We start from the raw sequence: 17,895 nt of genomic DNA, 5'->3' as shown, positions 1-17,895 counted from the left end.
CTCGATGAAAAGAAGAGGAGTAGGCTACTGATTTGTTTTAAGGTGATGGGGCGTTTACAGATCTGTGTTCCTTCACGTGGACGATTTGCAAGTCAATCGCTCGTGCGCGCGTGGGTGTGGTCACATTAGATCATGGACTGAAGAAACTGTACATGTCGTTGCTTTCATACGGATTACTTAAACAGAGAATATTTGTTTTTGATATAATTTCATTTAAACATCACTTAAAAAATAAGCTTTGTAAAGACATATGTCTCAAGTCTGTGTGACAAACATTCGCTGACTTTACAGTTCATTTTCTGTCGCGTTTCAGAATAAACTTCACATTGAGACGGCAGAATGCGCATCATGTTTATTTTCTTTATTTTACAAAAAACATAACATTTTGTTTTTAATATGAGTGTACACAAATAAAAGAAGACATTTAACAGTTTTGAATGATGTATAATAATAACACTTTTATGTAAGATCGAAATCAACAGAGTATTTTTAGTCTCTTTTGCACTTATAAAGAAAAAAAGTGAGCTGCATTTGTGTGTGAATTTTGAGACTCTGACTTGGTGCGTAGTTCTCAGAGTAGTTCGAGAACTAGTTGCGCTCTGTCTCAATTGATGCCCTTTTATGTCCTGAAACAACCGTTTTTTGGGGTCGACAGCTTATAAAAAAGTATTTCTGGGTTATTTAGCTTGTTTGCTGACGCAGCATTTTTTAAAGATGCTGACGCTAGCCTCCTGCTGTCTGAGCCTCTGCTGGAGAGAACGAGAAACCGCTGCACTGACTCTATCCTTCTACTGTCTGGGCCTCTGCTGGAGAGAACGAGAAACTGCTGCACTGACGCTATCCTTCTACTGTCTGGGCCTCTGCTGGAGAGAACGAGAAACTGCCGTGCTGACGCTAGCCTCCTATTGTCTGAGCCTCTGCTGGAGAGAACGAGAAACTGCTGCACTGACGCTATCCTTCTACTGTCTGGGCCTCTGCTGGAGAGAACGAGAAACTGCCGTACTGACGCTAGCCTCCTATTGTCTGAGCCTCTGCTGGAGAGAACGAGAAACCGCTGCACTGACTCTATCCTTCTACTGTCTGGGCCTCTGCTGGAGAGAACGAGAAACTGCCGTACTGACGCTATCCTTCTACTGTCTGGGCCTCTGCTGGAGAGAACGAGAAACTGCTGCACTGACGCTATCCTTCTACTGTCTGGGCCTCTGCTGGAGAGAACGAGAAACTGCCGTGCTGACGCTAGCCTCCTATTGTCTGAGCCTCTGCTGGAGAGAACGAGAAACCGCTGCACTGACTCTATCCTTCTACTGTCTGGGCCTCTGCTGGAGAGAACGAGAAACTGCCGTACTGACGCTAGCCTCCTATTGTCTGAGCCTCTGCTGGAGAGAACGAGAAACTGCCGTACTGACGCTAGTCTCCTATTGTCTGAGCCTCTGCTGGAGAGAACGAGAAACTGCCGTACTGACGCTAGCCTCCTATTGTCTGAGCCTCTGCTGGAGAGAACGAGAAACTGCCGTACTGACGCTAGCCTCCTATTGTCTGAGCCTCTGCTGGAGAGAACGAGAAACTGCCGTACTGACGCTAGCCTCCTACTGTCTGAGCCTCTGCTGGAGAGAACGAGAAACTGCCGTACTGACTCTATCCTTCTACTGTCTGGGCCTCTGCTGGAGAGAACGAGAAACTGCCGTGCTGACGCTAGCCTCCTATTGTCTGAGCCTTTGCTGGAGAGAACGAGAAACTACCGTGCTGACACTAGCCTCCTATTGTCTGAGCCTCTGCTGGAGAGAACGAGAAACTGCTGTGCTGACGCTAGCCTCCTACTGTCTGAGCCTCTGCTGGAGAGAACGAGAAACTGCTGTGCTGACGCTAGCCTCCTATTGTCTGAGCCTCTGCTGGAGAGAACGAGAAACTGCCGTACTGACGCTAGTCTCCTATTGTCTGAGCCTTTGCTGGAGAGAACGAGAAACTGCCGTGCTGACGCTAGCCTCCTACTGTCTGAGCCTCTGCTGGAGAGAACGAGAAACTGTTGGTTTAATTCTCCTGGGAGAAATTGCTAATTTTAAAGACTCTTTTAATAATTTAATAAACATAAAACGTTTTGAATTTATTCTTTGTCCTGCCGTCTTTGAGGAAATACGGCTTGCTCCTCAGGGTGGTTTGCAATTTAGGAGAGGCGCCCCCTGCTTGTGACATGTTAGCTGTTTTGAAAATGTGATGTCAGAGTGGACAAATGTGTTTAAGCAATTGAGAAAAACTGTAAAATGTTGCACTATCTTGTACATAGTGTGCCCATTTGTGTATATAGTTTGAACTTTTGCATCTTTTAAAAAACATATTCTGCTGTTTGCACCTTGTATTGTGCAGGTCACTGCAAATAAATAACAATAACATGCCTTTATAATAGGTCTTTATTTACATGGTTGCATGTCATTTATAGATGCATTTATTTTACACCAGAACAGTTTACTTTACCACGACACACCATGTTGTTCTGCCATGGCACAGTTCCGTGGGCCTAAGGATTCGCCACTTTGCAACCAAAATGCCCAATGCATTCTCTATCACCCATCTGGCTCTGGAGTGACGGTAATTGTAGGTCTGCTTATCCATGGGCAGTTTCATCCCTATGTAGCAAAACAGAACAGTATTGATAGGCAATCGTTGTGTTGCCAATGTAGCTGTGATCAGGAATATATATACGCGTACATGAAGTGCTATTACATGAAATTAATTTTGTCTGTGACATACCTGGAAAGGGATGCATGAGGTTGTTGTGTAAGGGGAATGCAGCATCACCAACTATCACATGTGGAATTTGGACTCCAGTTCCAGGAAGATTGGCTGGTGGGGCCAGGTTCAGTTTGTGTTTAAGAAGCATAGAACCAAATCGGCTCTCCTTGAAGACACCACCGTCACTTTCCTGTCTGTATTCCCCCACATCCACCATGGTGAAGCGATATCTGGCGTTGCAGGTAGCCATCAGAACAATGGAGTGTGCACCCTTGTAGTTGTAGTAGTACTTGTAGTATTACCGGCGTGCAGTAGTGCTTTTATGTTGACATGTTTTCCGTCTACATCCGGAAATATCTGAAGTGCATTAACTCATTCATGTCTCTCATTGGCCGGTCAAGCACAGAAAATTCACGCTCCTTCTGCCTCAACCGGTTCACACACTCAAAAAAATGATATGTTGGCTTTAATTAACTTTTTTATGTCAACAGGTTCCATAAATTAACTTTTTTATGTCAACAGGTTCCATAAATTAACTTTTTTATGTCAACAGGATGCACATAACTGGGTTACGTTAAACAAACATAATTTGGTCATGTAACTTCAACACACTCAAATAAATGATATGTTGGCTGTCATTAACTTTTTATGTCATCAGGGTCTGATATGTTGGCTTGAATTAACTTTTTTATGACAACAAGTTCTGATATGTTGGCTTAATTAACTGTTTTATGTCAACAGGATGCACATAACTGGGTTACGTTAAACAAACACTGAAGCAGTGAAGCAGATAATTAAGTGAATAATTGAGTGATGATTGAGCATTAATCATGAACACCTGATGTTAACAAGCAGAATCACTGAATGAGAAAACCGGAATTTGATGAGTGTTTGTTTTAGTTGGGCTCTTGACCCTCACTTTATTAACTTTATATTTTGTCTGACTGCTGTACATGAGTTATAACAGCCAGATGATCAATTAGAAAAGGTGATCTGATGGTGTTGGTTGTGTTTTAACATAATCATTATATCACTATCATTTGACCTGAATCACTGAACTCATACAGAACCCAATTTCTGAGTTAAGTTTACCTTATGGATTATAGCAGCACTGCCATTGTAGAACATACCATTTTTAGCCTTTTCAATGAAATCCAAATGATCAAATCAACAAAAAAGAAACAAAAAGAAACTTCAAAAAAAAAAAAAAATTATGTAGGCACACACAGACATCAAGAATCAGACTGTGAATCTCAACAATGGTGACAATTATAAAGCATGTTGCAGTGCATTCTGGGTGCCACCAATCAAAACTCATTCATGGCTCCCATCATGCATTTCTGCATGAATAAATAATGAGCTTATGGTTAGAGGTGATCTGTTTGTCACCATTGCTGAGATTCATTCGCTAAATATTGATGTCTGTGTGTGCTTGCATACAAATGTTTTTTGTTTTTTTTAGTATAGATTTGATCATTTGGATTTCATTGAAAAGGTTAAAAATGGTATGCTCTATAATGGCAGTGCTGCTATAATCAATAAGGTAAACTTAACTCAGAAATTGGATTCTATATGAGTTCAGGTAAAATGATTGTAAAATAATGATTATGTTAAAACACAACCAACACCATCAGATCACCTTTTTAATTTGTTCATCTGGTTGTTATAACTCATGTACAGCAACCATACAAAATCTAAAGATAACGATGTGAGGGTCAAGAGCCCAACTAAAATACACACTGATCTCCATAATGGTGACTTTAAATTCTGGTTTTCTCATTCAGTGATTCTGCTTGTTATCATCAGGTGTCTTCAATAATGCTCAATCATCACTCAATTATTCACTTAATTATCTCATTAACTTTAACACCGCTTCAGTGTTCATTTAACACTCAGCTCAGAGTTTAATTAGGTCGCTTAGAATTACTTAACTCCATTATGTTTAAGTTACATGAACACATTATGTTTGTTTAACGTAACCCAGTTATGTGGAACCTGTTTACATAAAAAAGTTAATTAATGCCAACATATCATTTTTTTGAGTGCAGGTCGCACGTACCATCTCCTCCGACGCCTTCTCACGTTTCTGCATTTTAGTTTTTAGTCGATCAGCTCCAACAGTTTAAGTCGCCATTGTTTATAGTAGCCTAAACTTAAAACAGCCGCGAAGAATGAAACAGTGGAACATAGAAACCCCACCGCCAGCTAGCGTTTCGGCAGTATAATTGCAGAGCAACGCAGAAAGAACGCAGAAGTATAAATGCTCACGAACAGCGTTTGCTACACACGTAGCCTACGACGTACACTACGGCGTACACTTGACGCAGAAGTATAAGTAGGCCTTAACATTCAAGCCTGAATGTTACAAGAAAGTGGGGGGAAAAAATAGCACCTGAAGAAGCAGACATCTTGTTGGACAGCTTCTTCAGAGTGATACAAACCATATGACAGGTAAAATCTCAAACAAAGTTTACTGGGGGAGGTTTTGCAAAAATTAACAGCAGTATTCTTGTTACCAAGAGGACAGGTTAATTTTCTCCATAAGGAAATGTATTTTTAACAATAAACCTAAGACAAAGGGGGCGCATGCGCGCAGTTCATGGAGTAGTCGACTTTTACAGAGCTCTTCCCCGATGACACTATATTTTGAATGTTTTTGTAAATTAAGTACCATCAATTCACTTTACAGGCGATTATGTTCTTTTGAGAGTTACCAGTCGTCAGTTGTTTTAGGTATCTCGTGAAATTTAAGTGCGGTGAGCGCGATTTTCGTTATTCACTGACTCATTCTATGTCCGCAAAATGGCGTCGAAGAAATCTTCCAAAACCGTTGCAGCTATTAAGGAGGACACCAATCCAAGTGATTCTATCGCACAGGGAAATGTGAACGCGATACTTGCTGCAATCGGTGCACAAGGAGATGATTTAAAAAAACTGATAGAGGACAAGATGACAGCTCTAAGTGTTCGCTTGGATGCGCTGGACGCCACGCTGGTTAACTTGCAGTCAGAACAGGCCAGCGTTAAACAGAAAATGGTAGAGATAGAAGGTGCCCTGAACGATACGGATTTACGCCTCGGTGCGGTCGAAAAGGTGTGTGAAGATTTGCGTGCGGAAAATAAATCTCTCTGGACTAAATTGAATGACTTGGAAGGACGCTCTCGCAGGCTGAACCTCAAATTTGTGGGAATAAGCGAGGGAGAGGAGCGGGGGCGCCCTTCTGTGTTTATTTTGGACTTGATTACTGAGCTCTTCGGCCGAGATAACTTTCATAAGCCTGTGAAAATTGACCGAGCTCATCGGGCCCTGCTACCCAAGCCGTCTGAAAGCCAGAGACCTCGCACCATTATCGCACGGATCCACAATGATCGGGACAAAGATTTAATCCTTCGTCTGAGCCGTGAAAAGTTTCCTCTGGAATATAAAGGAAAGCGGATTCACATCTTCCCTGACTATACTCCGGAGGTGACCGCTCGGCGACGTGCCTTCAGTTCAGTCACGAAAGCTCTACGGGAGGCTGGATTGAAATGGTCCCTGCGTTTTCCAGCGAAACTGACACTGCATCATAACGGTCGGGAGCGCTCTTTTGAATCTCCGGAGGAGGCTAAGAAGTTTGTGGATAACTTGTCGAAGGACTCGGCGTAACCTCTATGCGTGACTTTACTCATCTTGACCGGTGTATGGTACTCGACTAACAGAAGTGGACATATTTTTTTTTTTTTGAATATTTTGTTATTTTCATCGTGGTACGTAACGTTAATTCAGAGATGAATGTGCGCGGTGGAAAGCAGGGGGAGTTTGTGTGTGTGTTACTCCTTGTGTTTTTTCGTTATTTCTGCTCTTTTGGGCTAAGGTAAGCTATTTCTGACTTACTTTGCACTCTTGTTGTCTCCGAGAGGATGGGGAATACTTGCTGCTTCGGTTCTTAGGGACTGCGTTTACAGATTTATTAAACTCCTTTGGGGTCAAGCAAAACGTCAGTGGTCCCACTCATCGTCTAAATCATACACTAGATTTAATTATATCATACGGAACCAATCTAACCGATATAGATATTATACCCCAAAGTGACGATCTCACTGATCATTGCATGGTAACGTGCATAATACGTACTGCTGAAATTTGTCATGTTGCGCCGCGTTATCGACCAGGCAGAACAATCCTTCCAATCACTATAGATAGATTCTCAAATAGCCTTCCTGATCTATCTCAGCTGCTCAGTGAACCCAAACAAACAGATGAACTAGAGGAAATGACCAGCAGTTTGAGCACCATTTTCTCTAGTACATTAGATATTGTTGCACCAATTAGATTGAAAAAGGTTAGAGAGAAAACTAAAGCACCATGGTACAATAGTACTACACATGCTATCAAGAGAGAAACTCGTAACTTAGAGCGTAAATGGAAACAAACTAATTTAGAGGTCTTTAGAATCGCGTGGAAAGACAGTATGTCACGTTATAAAAAGGCTCTAAAAGCAGCCAGGGCTGAGCATCTCCGCAAACTAATAGAAAATAACAAAAATAATCCAAGGTTTTTATTTAACACCGTGGCTAGACTAAGAAATAAACAGACATCGCCAGAGCAAAATATTCCGTTACAGTATAGTTGTAATGATTTTATGAATTACTTCAATGAGAAAATAGAAAGCATCCGAAATACAATTGTAAATGTACAATCCTCTATGGTGTCTTGTGATTCAGCCTCAATTATCGCCCCTCAAGAACAACTACACCGCTTTACAACTGTAGGACAGGAAGAGCTAAATAAACTTATCATTGCATCTAAACCAACAACATGTTTATTGGATCCAATACCCACTAAACTACTGAAAGAAGTGTTACCTGTAGTGGAAGAGCCTCTTCTCAATATTATTAACTCGTCTTTATCTTTAGGTCATGTTCCAAAAATATTCAAGCTGGCAGTAATAAAACCTCTTATTAAGAAACCGCAATTAGATCAAAATAACTTAGCAAATTACAGACCCATTTCAAATCTTCCATTTATGTCTAAAATACTAGAAAAAATTGTGTCCGCTCAATTGTGCTCTTTCTTGCAAGAAAATGAGATATATGAAAAATTTCAGTCAGGATTCAGACCGCATCATAGCACAGAAACTGCGCTAGTTAAAATTACAAATGATTTACTTTTAGCTTCTGACCAAGGCTGTATCTCAATACTAGTTCTACTCGATCTTAGCGCTGCGTTCGACACTATAGATCATAAAATACTCTTGGATCGACTACATAACTACACTGGTGTTCAGGGACAGGCATTAAGCTGGTTTAGATCGTACTTATCGGACCGTTACCATTTTGTCTGTTTAAATGGGGAAAAATCGAAGATAACGTCAGTAGACTATGGAGTGCCGCAAGGATCGGTGTTAGGCCCTCTGCTATTCTCAATATATATGCTGCCACTTGGTAATATTATAAGAAAACATGGAATTAATTTCCACTGCTATGCTGATGACACTCAATTATATATTTCATCACGACCAGATGAAAACACTAACTTATCTAAATTGACAGAGTGTCTTAAAGATATAAAATGCTGGATGACGTGTAATTTCCTGCTATTAAATCCAGATAAAACGGAGGTATTACTTATTGGTCCAAAAAACTACCCACAAAATCTCTTACAATACAACTTTAATTTAGAAGGATGTCCTGTTACCTTATCGACTACAGTAAAAGACCTGGGTGTTATACTAGACCGCAACTTGTCTTTCGAAAATCATATTTCATATGTTACAAGAACTGCCTTTTTCCACCTTAGAAACATTGCTAAATTACGTAACATGCTATCTGTTTCTGATGCAGAAAAGTTAGTTCATGCATTCATGACCTCGAGACTAGATTACTGTAATGCTTTATTAGCCGGTTGTCCTGCATCTTCAATAAACAAGCTACAGTTAGAGCAAAATGCAGCCGCTAGAGTTCTTACTAGGTCAAGAAAATATGATCATATAACACCGATTTTATCATCTCTGCACTGGTTACCTATTAAGTTCCGTATCAATTACAAAGTACTACTACTGACCTATAAAGCCCTAAATGGTTTAGCTCCTGTGTATTTAATGGACCTTCTATCGCCCTACAATCCATCGCGTTCTTTAAGATCCCTAAATTCGAGGCTTCTGGTCATTCCTAGGATATCTAAGTCCACTAAAGGAGGGAGGGCGTTCTCACATTTAGCTCCTAAACTCTGGAATAGCCTTCCTGATACTGTTCGTTGCTCAGACTCGCTCTCCCAGTTCAAAACTAGATTAAAGACGCATCTCTTCAGCCAAGCATTCACATAATGCTTACCTTTTATACCACTGTTGAATCAGATCGAATGCATTAATATTATGAACAGCAGCTACGCTAATTATTTCCCATCTGCTTTTCTGCTGTTATCTCGGGATGCTAGTCCCGAGGTAAATAGCGTTCGTCAGCTCCAGTTTGTATCCAGCCTCTCACGGAGACTTCAGATGCCCCAACACCTGCGATGAGACGACTCGACGCCTGTGAAGAGACGACTCAATGCCGGCGATATGTTATGCCCTAAATTAATACATGATGATTAACTAACTATATTCTTCTATGTACATTTCTGAAATGCACTTTCTGTAAAGCTGCTTTGAGACAATATGTATTGTGAAAAGCGCTATACAAATAAATTTGAATTGAATTGAATTGAATTCTTGGAGCAGCTGTGGGGAGTTCGTAAGTTCCTTTCTTTTTTTTTTTGCACCAGACAATGTTCTTGCTACGATTATTACTATTTTTGTGTTTATTTCTATTACTAATAGCAATAGCGATGCCGAAATGAATATCACATTTGTCAGTTGGAATGTAAGAGGAATGGGACACCCGATTAAAAGGGGAAAGGTGTTTGCACATTTAAAGTCATTGTCGGCTGACATTATTTTTCTTCAGGAAACCCATATTAGACCCAGCGAACAGATGCGGCTTAGGGCAAGTTGGATCTCACAAGTTTATCAAGCCACTTTTTCCTCTAAAGCCAGAGGGGTGGCTATACTTTTTTGGAAATCTATTCCTTTCCGAATGCACTCTGTGGTGTCTGACCCTGCGGGAAGATATATTATTGTATCCGGATCCATTAATAATTTCCCGATTACATGTGTTAATGTTTATGGACCAAATACAGATGACCCTGCTTTTTTCAGGAAATAATTTGGGCTTATTCCAGATACTAACTCAACTAATTTGATAATTGCTGGAGACTTTAACTGTTATTTGGATCCTCATCTTGATCGTCATTCTTCACAAGTTCCTCATCCTATTCAATCTGTTGGTGTTTTAAATAATTTGATAAAATCCATGAATCTTGTGGATATATGGAGATTACTTAACCCGACTGCTCGTGATTATTCTTTTTTCTCCCATGTTCATAAATCCTATACTCTATAGTCTTATAGTCTCTAATTTGTTAATTAAACTTAAACAGAAACAGTTTGAATTGGGAGATAAAGCAGATAAGCTTCTTGCCAGGCAACTAAGAGGTGTGCAGGCTAGTAGGGCCATTCATCAAATAAAATCGCAGAATGGTTCTTTAGTAACACATCCTAAAGAAATTAATAATCGTTTTGTTGAATTTTATAAGCAACTTTACTCTTCCAGCTGTTCTGAGCTGAACACTACAGGGCGCCAATTTCTTGATGCGGTGGATTTTCCAAAACTTAATGAATTAGGGGAATTACTCGAGAGGAATTAGAGGAACCGTTTACTCTTCGGGAAATTTTGGAAGCAATTAATTCTTTTTCCAATGGGAAAGCCGCTGGCCCTGATGGGTTTGGTGTGGAATTCTATAAGACCAGTGCAAATGCAATTGCTCCTTTGTTACTTAGATTGATAAATCATTCGATTGAGAAGGAAATATTTCCCGACTCTTTTTATGAGGCACATATATGCCTTTTGAAGAAAAAAGACAGAGATGTTACGGAGCCTTCTAGTTACAGGCCAATAAGTCTTCTCAATTGCGATCAAAAAATAATTGCTAAGATTCTGGCCACTCGTCTGAATAAGCATGTGGCCTCGTTAATTCACCCAGATCAAACTGGCTTTATCCCAGGAAGATTTTCAGTTTTTAACTTGCGTCGCCTGTTAAATATTTTGTACAGTAATCAGGATAAGAGATGGAGCAGCTGTTCTTTCTATAGATGCTGAAAAGGCCTTCGATCGAATAGAATGGAGCTATATGTTTTCTGTGCTGGATCGGTTTGGCTTTGGTGAGAATTACAAACGAATCATAAAAATGCTTTATCTTTCCCCTAAATCTGCAATACTTACTAATTCGGATAGGTCTGCTTTTTTTCCTCTTCAACGTGGTACACGTCAGGGCTGTTGTCTAAGCCCATTGTTATTTGATCTAGCTCTAGAACCCCTGGCCATCCATCTTCGTAATCATTCTGAGATCAGGGGTATATCATGTGGTCATTCTGAGGTTAAACTGTCCTTATATGCAGATGACTTGCTTATATATTTGAGTGATCCCTCTTCTGCTTTGCCATTTTTAATGGAATCACTTGAGGTGTTTGGCTCCTTTTCTGGTTATTCTGTTAATTGGGAGAAGAGTGTATTCATGCCCTTGGGTGAAGGGTTGGATGCTCAGTTTCAGAGGTCATTACCTTTTAGAATAACAGAGGATCATTTCACTTACTTAGGTTTAACTATTCCTAAAAAATGTAAACAAATTTTCACTTTAAATTTTATAGAAGCCATGAATAAGTTAAAAATATATATTGATAAATGGAGGGTGCTCCCGTTATCTTTAATTGGTCGGGTCAATGCTATTAAAATGGTCTCTCTGTTTTGCTTTGGTTATCTTTTTCAGAACCTGCCTATATATTTGCCACATTCTTTTTTTAAACAATTAGATTCTATCATTTTTCCATTTATTTGGGGTTATAAGGCGCATAGAATTTCTAAGGCCCATTTGCAGAAGCCGAAAGAGTTGGGTGGTCTAGCGCTACCTGTTTTCCGTCATTATTATTGGGCTGCTAATGCCAGGGCTATGATGTTCTGGCGGAGTAGTGATCAAGCTGGCGAGAACTTGATGGACACCCAACCCAAGTGGCTGTACATGGAGGCTTGGTCAGTTGCTGGTAGCTCTCTTGCCGCTATTCTTTTTTCGAATCCTATATCTTTAAAGAAGTTACAATGTAAAAATTCTGTTGTGCTCAATTCCATTAGAATTTTAAATCAATTGAAGACTGTTTTGAATATTATACGTCCTTCAGTGCTCCAGTCCATTTGTGATAATCATAATTTTTTGCCTGGCCAGTCAGATAGGGTATTTTCACTGTGGAGAAGCAAAGGACTGACTATGATTAAGGACTTCTATATAGATGGAAAATTTGCCACTTTCGAGCACTTGTATAAAACATTTGATCTTTCCCAATCACAATTTTTCCGATATCTACAGGTGCGCCATTTCATTAAATATTCTTTTAATGAGTTTCAGGAGTTGCCTCAGGATCATAATATGTATTGTCTTTTGGGTCAACCCCCTAATGCCAAACAGTTGGTGACACGGTTTGTTTCCTTGTTTGTATCTCATTCTCCAGTCTCTTCAGATCACATCAAAGTAGCATGGGAAAATGACGTGGGAATTAATATCTCAAATGAGATTTGGGAAGAAGGACTAAAGCGAATTCATAACTGCTCTATTAATGCAAGATTGCAACTTATTCAGTTTAAAGTGTTGCATAGATTACACTATACCAAATCTAAACTTAATTAAATTTACCCTTCAGTTTCCCCATTATGTGACAGATGCCAGAGCTCTGATGGGACACATGCTCATACTTTTTGGTTTTGCCCCGAGATTTCTGAGTTTTGGAATAATATTTTTTTGTGGTACTCAAACGTTTTTGGAGAAGAAATCAGTCCAGATTTTGAGTTGGCTTTGTTTGGGTGTTCTGACCCTATATTAGCATTGACACATTCTCAACAACTGTCTCTTATGTTTGGTATGGTGGTGGCCAAAAGGGTGATCTTGATGGACTGGAAGTCCATTGTACCACCCAGCTTTCATAAATGGCTGGCTGAAATGGTTGCTGCCCTCAAGCTCGAAAGGATTCGGTTTTCTAAAGCTGATGCTTCTAAAAAATTTGATAAAGTCTGGGGCCCCTTCCTTAAGTATCTTTCTAAGAGTTGAAATATGTTTGGGCATATATGTAATATGGATGACTTATCTCTTTTATTTCTTCACTCCATTGTCAAAGTATTGTTATTATTATTTATTTTTTTATTTATTTTTTTAAGTTTGATTAAGTGATTTAAAGTGTAATTTCCTTATCTCTGTCTGGTGCGGGCGGGGGATGGGGGTGCTTTATTTATTTTATTTTTTTTATGTATAAAATTTTTTTGTAAACATTTTGTGAGACTTGGATATGTTTTGTGTTTGTATAAAAAACTGCTATAAATAAAATGTAAAAAAAAAAAAAAAGAAAACCTAAGACAAACGAAAAGAGACCAACTGTGAGCTTCAATGCTGTAAATCAATGCTTTATGCTTTTATTGAGGTTTATTTACGCATGTGGTAGGGTGCAACGTGGGTGGAAGGAAGAAGACAGGGTCGGCGTGACTGGGACTCATACTTTTTATTAACTCAAAATATAAAAGAAAACAAAGGCTGCGCCATATGCGCATTCACCGTAGCCAAGTTCATAGAACACTCTTCCCGCTGAATCAGCTCACAATTCACTTAGATGAACACTCTTTCCGCTGTACCAGCTCTCAGTTCACGACGCACAAACATTCTTCCCGCTGTACCAGCTCTCAGTTCACGACAAACAAACACTCTTCCCGCTGTACCAGCTCTCAGTTCACGCGTTGTGTACGAGTCCCGAGTCTCTCTCTCTCCCACTCTCTCGTTCTCGCCGGCTTATATGCGGTCTCTCCGCAATCATTTACATTTACATTTAGTCATTTAGCAGACGCTTTTATCCAAAGCGACTTACAACTGAGGACTAAACCAAGCGAGTCATCGTGAAGAGGCAAAAACAACGCAAGAAGTGCTCAAAATACAAAGTTCAGACATAGCTCGGAGTAGCATAAGCCAGGCAAGCGAGGATTTAGAGGGAAGGATTTTTTTTTTTTTTTTTTATGTTAAGTGCTCCCGGAAGAGATGAGTTTTCAGTTGTCTTTTGAATGCTGTCAGGGATTCTGCATTCCGGATGAGGGTGGGGAGATCATTCCACCAGCATGGAACCGTGAATGAGAATGATCTAGAGAGTGATTTTGTGCCCCGCTATGATGGTACTACTAGCCGTCGCTCATTGACCGATCGTAGGCTTCTGGTAGGGATGTAGACTTGTAGTAGTGAGTGGAAGTAGGAGGGAGCTGAACCTGTGGTCAATCTGTAAGCAAGCGTCAAAGCCTTGAACTTGATGCGAGCAGCGAATGGTAGCCAGTGCAGAGAGATGAACAGAGGAGTGACGTGGGCCCTTTTGGGCTCGTTGAAGACAAGACGAGCTGCAGCATTCTGGATCATTTGTAGAGGTTTAGTTGCACATGATGGAAGTCCAGCCAGAAGAGCATTGCAGTAATCAAGCCTAGAAATGACCAGGGCCTGGACGAGAAGTTGTGTTGCATGCTCAGTTAGGAAAGGCCTGATCTTCCTGATGTTGTGCATAGCAAACCTGCATGATCGAGCTGTCTTTGTAATGTGCACTGTTAATTATTTCCCTGTTAAATAACAGGAAATTACTGGCAGCAGGGTTACCATTATTTTCCTGTTATTTTAACAGTTTATTCCTGTTACTGTTTTTTTACAGTGCACTCCCCGTAATGTTTTTCAACAGGAATTTACTGTAAATCACAGAAAAAACAGGAAACAACTGGCAGCAGTGTTACCATTATTTTCCTGTTAAATCACCATTTATTTTATTTCCATTAAATATTGTTGATTATTTTTAGCATGTAGTAACGTGTACCACTGATTGTTATAGACATATTCTAGCTTGAGTTAATACAAGAATAGGCATAATCCATCAGATAACACTTAAGTGAAAGAAAACGAATAGTTCTGTGTTGAAATTAACTTTTTTTATTGTAATACAAACACTGAAAGGTAAATACTTACAAATGTAGGCACACATGGATCAGACCAATCACAGAAATATACTGTATATCATGTTCATTGCTGACATCTGTGGTCGCTGGACGGAAAATAACAACTGTGTCTGTCTTAAACTAGCAAAGACACTTGCGTTTGGCTTTGCGCTGTGTCGGTGCAAGATAAGGCCCTAAACCTCAACATTTAATGTTCCCTGAAATGCTAAAATTCAGCTAAAAAACTCAAACCAAGGATATACACTGTGACTCCTGGTCACATACAATTTTTTACACATAGGCTCAGATTAATCACAAACATTCTCATGTTCATGGCTTAAAAAGTAGCAAATACATTGTTCATTATAACAAAATACTGAACCTCAACACTTAGTGTTACATAAACCACTAAAATTCAACATGTATGAATACATTCAAACCAACACTTAATGGAACTCTTCATCAATAAAGAGCAATAAACAATAAAAACTCTGTCACTGCTTAGACCACTAACCATTTTCTCAAAGCACACAATGAGGATCCTTTGGGTCTGTATATGAGAGAGAGAGAGAGAGATATGAGTTCCATAATTTCACATTTTTAATCCAAAATTAAATCACATGGCTTGACCTAACAAAAGCTCATTTTAGAAACAGAGCCCAAACCAGACAGAATAAAAAAATAATAGAAAGGGTGATGAGTACAATTCATTGAAAGAACAAAAAAAGAATGGCAAGAGCATGGAAGAGGAGTTCAGCATTCTAACTTTGAAAGGCAGTTGAGAATGAGCATTAGAATGAATTTCCCCAGCTCCTGAGTCGTTGCTGTTTGAACATATGTGTAATGTATACATCTTACTCACCATTTTCAAATGAAATCCCACTGAAAGTCCATGAGCTTGAGCAAGAGGCTGGCGACGTGTGAATTGACAAAGTTCTTCTGTTTTTCCCCTTTGCAGCCTTTGTCCCTTTTTCTGGGTTTAAACCCACAAAGCGTCTGAAAAATTATACACTGGTTAAAAATCTAGTAATTCACACAGACTAACAGGCAGCACAACAAAGACAACAAATGTACATGAACTATCCTCAACATGCACTATCTTCTTGCCTCTGTGAATATTGTAAGTTGCACTAAAACTTTCTAAATCAAAGTTAATTGCTAAATCCCATCACCAGACCTGTTAAAACCATGCTTGAGCCACAGCTAGGCCAGAAAAATATGCAGGTGTTAACAGACAATATCTTACCTCTGGATGAATTCAATCGTGCAGGCTGCCTCCTCTTGGTACTGTAGGTTAAAGATGTAAAAACAGGAAAAAAAAGACGCCAGCCCTATCACAAAGGTGGACTGGATCCCTTCGCAAATGATTTGGCCCTCAAGGCTGAGCATCCAGCGCTGGAAGCGGCTTCCCGTTTCTCCTGAAACAGAAATGTTTTAACTGTCAAATTTCTGTTTTAGTTTTCATTTTGAATAGTTTAGTTTGATACCATTGAATTCACTACATACAACACTAAAGCCAACTGTCCTATCTAAACCAGCTTACCAAGAAGTATCAGACGAGGAGTTGCAGGTATAAAGAGTGAACTCTCAAGGTCAGCTGCAGTGGCATATCCCTAGGACATAGAACAAATTAAACACAATATTAATGACATAAGACTACCACTGATTGAGATAGATATTTAGAATGAGAGATGGAGAGACAGGAAGAGATAGATAAAGAGAGAGGGGATATAGAGAGATAGAGATATAAATCCTGGGATATCATCTTGAACAGCAGTGTGATCAGGGATGGTATCCTGCATCTGTAATAAAAAAAAAAACAAGAAAACAAATGTAAACATTGATCTACAACTCAATGATAATCAAAACAGCAAAAAAATAAAATAATAGGGTGCACTATACCAAGGCAATTAAAAGAGAATAGCTGTTCACATAGCTAGATACTGCACTAGCCCTATCAGTAATAGCTGTTTTTGCTGGATTTACCTCATTGATAGGCTAAAACCTGCACATAAAATAGTCACACCAGCATGTCTGGTACGTTAGCCCAAACAGCTAACGTTATAGCGCTATAATCCATCAAAGACGAGCAGCTGACATGAATTCATTAAATACTTGGACCAACTAGACCAACTAAGTTAACGTTATCTAGCATAATAAACAGCTAGCTGCTATCAGTAAATAGATTTATGTTAGCCGTTTGATTTTCAGGATGAATCTGCTTTAACCAGACATGCACATGCCAAGAATGCCACACAAACTTGACCACGGGAATGCTAACTTACTTAGAGTTATAGGCGTAACGTAATGTTAGCCTATTGTTTATAGATTTAGATCGTATACATAAATGGACATTAAAATAAGCGCAATGTTTCTAAAAATTAATGGACAAACTATCGAAATCACCTAGGCTCATTAGCAGCTAGCTAGCTAAGTTACGTTACTTCATTTCATGTGGTGTAAGTCCGTGGCGTTTAGTAACTTATACATCAACATCACTGATAGATGTTAAAACTATGTATGACTTTCAAGAAACTCTCTCACCGGATTATTGTGATTTTGGTCGATGTAACCACCGCGATCCTCCTCCGACATGGATCTCCGTGTTCGTTGCCGGCCGGTTCAAATGCCTTCTACGCTCCTTCCCAGAATTAAAAAAATACTGTATGAACATGTTATTTAAAATAGTGGCGCCAATAGCTGGGTTTCGGTCACGTGATTATGATGACGCGCGAAATTCAGATGGATGGAGGGCAGGGAGTGAAGAGCACAATGGACGAGATGGAGGAAAGTCCGTACTGTAACGTTACTACTTTACACGCTATTACAAGAGAAAGATATAAACAAAAAATCAAACATATGTTGGACGTGATCCTTACCTTATGAAGAGGAGCGATTTTCCAACTGAATTGAAAGATTTTCCTGCCATCGAGGCGGTAGATATCAGCAACTACCTCGTCTTACAGACATACTTTGACTTTACAAAGTTCGTACACGTTACACGTTAACTTATACGTTACACAAACATAGCCACTTAAGTTGTATTAACTCACATTTGATGAAGTGATCACTGCACACACGGGCATTTTCCTATCCGGCTGCT

At 39.6% G+C, this 17,895-nt stretch overlaps 1 long non-coding RNA gene across 1 annotated transcript; it reads right to left on the bottom strand.

The window, feature by feature from the left end:
- Positions 1–15,654: 15,654 nt before the first annotated feature.
- Positions 15,655–17,409, bottom strand: LOC130094830 (uncharacterized). The gene is made up of 4 exons (XR_008808008.1): positions 17,337–17,409; positions 16,336–16,594; positions 16,039–16,210; positions 15,655–15,788 (listed from the first exon to the last, which is right to left on the bottom strand). It is a non-coding gene; the product is annotated as an uncharacterized LOC130094830 (long non-coding RNA).
- Positions 17,410–17,895: the final 486 nt, after the last annotated feature.

The sequence above is a fragment of the Rhinichthys klamathensis genome, unplaced genomic scaffold (genome assembly GCF_029890125.1).
Source record: "Rhinichthys klamathensis goyatoka isolate OS25496 unplaced genomic scaffold, OSU_Roscu_1.1 h1tg000010l_1, whole genome shotgun sequence".
Taxonomy (NCBI): Eukaryota; Metazoa; Chordata; class Actinopteri; order Cypriniformes; family Leuciscidae; genus Rhinichthys; species Rhinichthys klamathensis.
The sequence above is the reverse complement of the archived record's forward strand: the minus strand, read 5'-3'. Positions and strand labels throughout refer to the sequence as shown.